Raw genomic sequence first — 7,462 nt, forward strand, 5'->3', positions numbered from 1 at the left:
GCTGTGGGGACTTCAGCACCCACTTAGCTTTTCTGGTGTCCAGTTTCCTTATGTGCACAATGAGGATGGGACCAAGTAACTCTCAAGTATATTTTAGTTCCATCGTTCTACTCTGGCCTAATGCAGTACTGTGGACAGGAAGGTAGCTATTTAGATTCAGAAAGCCAAGAGTATATTTTATTCAAGAAAGCCTTAAAAGAGCTCCTATAACAATGTACACACTTTTCTAGCACAATGTAACAATCTTAATGTACACACTTTCCTAGCACAAAGTTAAGAACTGGTGGGTAGTGGTGAAAGCATATTATTCAGAAGCAGAGGTCTAGGTGCTGGGAAAGGGAGGGTACGAAATTCGGGGAAAAGCAGGAACACAGCCAGGACTGTCCAGTGTGATTTTTCTCATCAGCCCTGGATGCACTGAAGTCCCTGCTGCCAGTAGCAACAGAGTTTCATTTTGTAACAGGGGCACTTGGTCATTAAGCCCTTCATGCTTGCTTGGCTCCTCAACAGGTTGCCCAGCCCTTCAAGCACTGTTGTCCATCCTGTTACTACTACATATTCTTCTTAGCCCCTCCTCTTGACCACAAGCCTATTCCATTTAGCTAAACATGACACCATCTCTCACTGAATGGTTTCTTTGCTTGCAATCCTCTGCCTGTCTTCTCTGATTAAATAAAGGTAAGCTCCCCGAAAATGACTTATCAATTACAAAGACAGAATTAGTAATGTCATTGTAAAGAAACCTCGTGGACACCGCTAAACCAAGTGCTCCTGGTTGGCATCCTCAATCCTGGGACAAACTGCCAGCCTGGGCCCCTTGGTCTGATGCCCTCAGGACACACAGCATGTCTGCAGCACTGCCGCCCCAAACTCATCACCTGAATCTCAACACGAGGGAGCATCAAGTGAACCCCAACCAAGGAACACAATAACTGATCTGTGCGCTTCAAAACTATCAAGATCAAGAAAGAGGAAGAAACATGGAGAAACTGTTCCAGACTAAAAAAATAAAATAAAGAGACATGATGACTGAAGACAATGTGTGATCCTGGACTGGATCCTGGACCAGAGTGAAAATAGCTAAAAGGGTATTATTGGAACAACCGACAATCAGAGCACAGACTGTGGATGAGCTGACAGTACTGCCAATGATACGTTTCCTGATTCGATAGCTGCACTGTGGCTAGGTAACAGAATGTCCGGGTGCTTAGGAAACATTCTGAAGCATTTAGGATAAAGGGCATCATGTCCCCAACTTGTTCTCACATGGCTGAGTTAAAAGATAATCATAATATGTAAATATAAATACATAGGAGGCTAAGGTGAATGGGACAAATATAAACAACTGATGAAACTGGATAAAAGATATAAGGCAGCTCCTCATTCTCTTCTTGAAACTTTTTCTCTTAAGTTTAAATATGAACAGAAAAAAAATCATCCCCAAAAGAACCTATACATTATCTTTCAATTCTCATGCTTATATTAGATCCACTGTTATATGAAACACAAGGAGAATATTATTGGGGGGAAGAAAACATAAGTTCAATGAGGTTAATTTCTTCTAATATAAATGCAATATACAGCTGGTTAGGTGCTTTTCAACTCATGCTGCTAATATGTGATATAATACCTTGAATATAGTAAGTTAGCAATAAGTATCTGTGGGCTGAGCATCAAGCAATTTATTTTTAGAAGGAAAGTCAGCATTCCAAACAAAAGCATGAAGATACATAACATGATATCAAGAACTTTAAACAAAAAAGCTTAATGTATAAACAAACCATAAAAATGAGGTGGTGAGGAGCCCTTGCTCTGGAATGAGACGGGCTACGAGGATCTGAAATCCACTTTGGCCACGCAGTATACTGACCATGGGGCAAGTTTTTTCAAACTTCCCTGAGCCTCAGTTTGCTCACTTGTGAAATGGGGATAATAAAGATCACAGGGCTACTGTCAAAATGAATTAAAGATTCATAGAAGGTATTCAATGAGTGCCTCACTCATAGTTTTAAATGTTGTTATTATCATTGAGTTCTAACACTCAGGTACCTTTGTTTCTTTTAAAAAAGAATCAACATTTAAACCAAAGTAAAAAAATTAATTCATAGTGGGTATCTACTAAAATGCTTGAAAAAACACACACTTTTAATGAACTTAAGAAATCAATGCTCTGGAGGAAAGTGCAGCTAAAGGGTTCCTTCTAAACTTTCTAGGTCACTAGTGTAATGGGCCCCTCCTTCTCCCTCCCCCACCCAAGACTCCACAACTTTAGACATGTTTTCCTCAAATAGAGACTTGCTTAAGCACGTAAGGCTTCCCGCTTCCCCTACTGTAGGCCCACTGTCTATTTTCTAGCATGGCCACCTGTATCTTTCTGGTCAAACTAAAACTGTTTCTTTAAGATTCTAAATTCCATCTATCCAGCCTCCTTCCTGCTCACACTACAGTTCAGCTGGGCACAAACTTCCCCTACTGTCTATTTTCTAGCATGGCCACCTGTATCTTTCTGGTCAAACTAAAACTGTTTCTTTAAGATTCTAAATTCCATCTATCCAGCCTCCTTCCTGCTCACACTACAGTTCAGCTGGGCACAAAAAAGGCTCTGACTGAACAAAGGATTATTGACCTCCACATAGCACTTTTGAATATAGATCATTTCTCACACATAAAATGCCTTCTGGCCATTATCTCTGCCCAACCATCTCCATCTCTATCATCTTTTCCAAAATACTTATATGGGTGCCCGTACATGAAGCCTTTTTTTTCCTCCTCATTTTAATCACTTTTTTTCCAGTAATACATTTATTTTTTTTGGCCTTGTTAGAGAACTGCACAATAAGCAAGTGATTTGCTATTAATCTATTTAAAATAGACAAGGATAATTGAAAAGAAATTATGATATATCAATTGCTGAGCACCAAAGCTGACCTGAAGCCTTTCTTGATTACTATAAAATTTATCACTCTTTCCTTCATTCATTCAAGAAATAATAATAGGCATGGTAGAGAACGAGATTATGTAAGACACAACACAATAATAAAATAATACTATAATGACAGAAGAGAACAGAAAGCACTAAGAAGAAAATAAAATATAATGTCAAAGAGCATAACTGTATGCGGGAAGGTATTGGGAGGGAGCTTCAGGGAACGCCTCTCAGGAAATTAATTTAAACAGACCAAATGATAAAGTGGAGCGAAACAGTAAACATCTGGGGGAAAAGAGTCTTTCTGGAAGTGGGAACAGCAAGTGCAAAAGCTCAAAGGTGGCAATGGGCACCGAGTGCTTGAAGCACAGAACGAGGCCAATGTAGCCACAGCAGAGGGCACCAGGGGGGGCACGGAGGAGAAGGTCACATGTGCTGTCAGGGGCTGGATCATGAAAGTGATGGTACGATGTTTGGGTTTTATCCTTAATCCTTGAGAGGGTTTCATATTGCTTCTCTATTCTTATGGTAGACTAGAGGCCCGGTGCACGAAATTTGTGCACGGGTAGGGTCCCCAGGGCCAATCGGGGCCTTCCTTCATTCCGTGCTGCCCCCTGGTGGTCGGGCCTCTAGTATATATATAATTTCATGGGTTTATATAAGTGCTTCACATAAAAGTAGGTGCTTAATAGATGCTTGTTGGGGCATCAATTGGAAAATAAGCTAGGAGAAAAATGGAGCCAATGCTGTAAGATCTTAGATGACAGGTTTCTGTCACCAACACGTACATGTGCTTCATCAACCTTAACTTGAGGTCAATAGGTCTGTTATACCTCATGAAAACAGAGTTGTCATGGCAACTCTAATTAGATGGTTTTCTTTCCAAGGAGGATGAACCAAATACCGCACTTACAGGCTGGTTTGGTTCTCTAAAATACCTGCAAGGGCTGCAATCCTCTACAAGTTGAAACATTTAGTACAGGGAGCGCCCCATTACCAACAGAGTAGGTTCCCAGAGCTGGCTTGTTTGTGAGGAGTTTAGGGAATGCATTTTCCTTTAGAAACAATGTTGTCAAGGAGGCTAGACTCTTAGGCCAATCCACTAAAGCTTTTAAAAATTCACAAAGTGGCAGATATATTGTAAATCTGCATTGAGAAAATAACAGAAATGCATTCTTTTGAAATGAAGCAATTAAACAAAAATTAAGCTGGTGCTTTTAATTTCTCTTGATGCTGTTAACTGAGGAAAAGAAGGTTTAATTAGAATAAAATGAGAAGAGAAGTGGAATATTTAGTGGAGATTCTATTAAGGAATTCTGGGCACCATCAAGGCTTTTAGAGGTTAATGTCACTAATTTTTTTATTATTATGACTTTTAATTCAGGTGTCTCTCATATAGCTTAGTCATGATCATAATAACTTTTGGCTCATAAGTACTTGAGTACACCATTAGGAAAGGCTGTCCTGAGGTTGCTGGCCTGTGCTGAGGTTGTCTATGGAAGTAGAAGATATTAAAGAGAAAGATGGCCTGAAACAGAATTAGGAGACCTATGAGAAACTGAAAAAGTAAAATGAAAGAAAGAGAAAGAGGAAATGCATTCAAGAGCAGGCAAGATTGGTGGGGTAGAAACTGGTTCACCTAGGACAGCTGGATTATTACCAAAAAACTAACCCCTCTGCCTGCCTGCCTGACCACTCCTAACCACCTCTGCCTGCCTGATCGCCCCTAACCACCTCTGCCTGCTTGCCTGATTGCCCCTAACCACTCCCCTGCCGGACTGATTGCCCCTAACCACCTCTGCCTCGGCCCCACACCCGGGACCCAGGATTCCCTCCCTCTGGCTGGCTGTAGGCACCCAGGACCCGGGCTGGCTTTGCCCAGGCCAGCCACAGCCGTGGGGCGGGCAGCTTTTCTCCCTCTCCTGGGCCGCAGGCACTGGCGCCTGGGACCGCAGGGCAGGCAGCTTTTCTCCCTCTGCCGGGCCACAGCCGCTGCAGCCTGGGACCGCAGGTGGGCAGCTTCTCCCGGGCCCGGCTTTGTCAGGAAGGATGTCCGGATGGTCATCCGGAAGACGTCTGATCTAATTAGCATATTACCCTTTTATTAGTATAGCTATGGGATGTTTGAAAATTAAATGGCACCCTTCTAACATTGAATCTGCACTTCATATAATTCTGTCTCATTCCAAATGCTCAGCACAGCGCTTAAAATATAAGAGTTTAATAACTTATCGTGAAATATGTGAATGCTGCAACAAGAATAGCTAACACTTATTAAATGCCTAAAATGTATTAAGCATTATATATATTAACTCATTTAATCCTCACAACATGAGATAATTATTAGCCCCATTCATAGATAAGGAGGCTTAGACAGGTAGTTTGCTTGAAGACACACATAGCTAGAAAATGATGAAGGCCACATTAGAACAAAGTCTGAGTCCAAAAATGCCTGCTCTTAACCTCTCTGCTCTGTATCTACCTCAAAGGCCAGACATTCAACAAGTATCTGGTCAATTCCTCTTAACATATATCAATGGAGAATTAGTAGTAACATGAATATTCCAAATTGCTTTCTCTGGAATCTTCCTTTTTTTTAGGTTACCATATATACATTTTTTAAAACATTCATAATCTGGTCATGAAGATTCAAAGTTCAAGCTTTTTTATATATATTTATTGATTTCAGAGAATACTCATTGTTCAGCTGCCTCCTGCACGCCCCCTACTAGGGACTGACCCCACAACTCGGGCATGTGTCCTGGCAAGGAATGGAACCGTGACCTCCTGGTTCATAAGTCAACGCTAAATAACTGAGCCACACCGTCCAGGCTAGGTTGCCATATTTCACTACTGGCAATATGAAGCCTGCAATGAGCACTTGGGGAAAGCAGCAGTTACAGGATAGATTTAATTTGCCTTTCACTTGTCAAATTATATAAGCAAATCAGTAGATGCAGACAAAACATTTGATTCATGATAAAGACTATCCAGCAAACTAGGAATAAAGGAGAACTTCCTCAAATTGATAAAGAACATCTACAAAAATCCTATAGCACATTGTATTTAATGGTAAAAGCCTGAATGCTGCCCCACCTAGGATCAGGAAAAAGGCAAAATGTCTGCGTGCACTACTCTTATTCAACATAGCACTGGAAGTCCTAGCCAATGCAATAGGGCACAAAAATAAAATGAAAGGCATACAGATCAAAAAGGAAAGATAAAACTGTCCTTATTTGCAGATGACATGATTATATATGTAGAAAATCCCAAGGAATCTGCAAAAAGCTCACAGAACTAATGCACAAATTCAGCAAAGGTGTAGGATACAAGATCACCACACAAAAATTAATCATACTACTATATACTTGCAATGAATATTGAAATCAAGACTAAAAGCACAATACTATTTATAATTGCTCTCCAAAATTAAATAAACACATAAATACATACCTACCTAAGTGTAATGCTAATACAAAAAGCACAAAAGAGTTCTTTTGTGGTGATGTAACAGCTCTAGATCATGACTGTCATAATGGTCACATAAAACTATACATCAGATAAAGTTGCATACACACACACAAATGAATGCAGAGTAAAAAGATGATGAAGAGAGGATAGATGGAGGAAGTTATGATAAAAATGTTAAATATGGAGGATGACTATCTGGAGTCCATATTATGTTCTCTGGTTTTGTGTACGCTTGAAAACTTTCTTTAAAAAATTGTTTTTAAGTTCCAACCTAATTCAGCATAAAGATAGTAGTTGATCTCTTGAAGTTCTCCAAACCAATCTTATTACTATCTTTTTTTGTGACCACAGGAAATTCAGATAACATTAGAATGAAATTCTGTAGTACCCTCTGAAAGTTTTGGCCACTATTTGCTCAGGAAATACAAACTCATTTTATTATCAATCCAAGAAAAGTATGGTAAACCTGGAGAACCAAATCATATAGATTTCATTCTTAAAACAGATTTAAAATATTTGAATTGTCTTTACTACCATTGTCCTTCATTTGTATAATAAATTAAGGGTTAATACTGAGATGAAATCACTTTATATCTCTGTCTCCAAAATGTTTAAAATGTTGTGTTTAGGAGAAATATAATCATTTTAAGAAATCTGCTCTGAGAAAGTACTTTTTTATCTATCCTTTTTGGAGATTCCTTTCTAAGGGATAGCCAAAAGTATTTAATGACTAAGCTTTGCTACCGTACTTCAGTTTCATGGAACACCTAACCCAGGAGCTTCAGTTGACACTATTAGGAGGAGGGATGCTTGCTTGCCCTTGCTTTTCCTTTCTCTTACATTTTATAATGCTCTAATGGTAAAAACAGAAAATCCTTTTTCATTGAAAAAAAAAAGTCACTAGAGCAGATGCTTTTAGCATCTTTCTCTTTTCTCAAGCTACAAAGGTAAAACTATCTTCTGCTACCACCTTTGCTGCCTGGCAAATTCCAAGGCCTTCTTTAATACCTAGCTCAACCATCATCAAGTCTCATGCTTCCCCACAATCTGACCCTGTAGTTATTA

At 39.6% G+C, this 7,462-nt stretch overlaps 1 protein-coding gene across 1 annotated transcript in view; it reads right to left on the reverse strand.

Annotated features, from left to right (window-relative positions):
* Positions 1-7,462, reverse strand: part of BRE (brain and reproductive organ-expressed (TNFRSF1A modulator)) — a 343,490-nt gene that overhangs the window by 97,565 nt on the left and 238,463 nt on the right. The window lies entirely within an intron of this gene.

The sequence above is a fragment of the Myotis brandtii genome, unplaced genomic scaffold (assembly GCF_000412655.1).
Source record: "Myotis brandtii unplaced genomic scaffold, ASM41265v1 scaffold454, whole genome shotgun sequence".
Classification (NCBI taxonomy): Eukaryota; Metazoa; Chordata; class Mammalia; order Chiroptera; family Vespertilionidae; genus Myotis; species Myotis brandtii.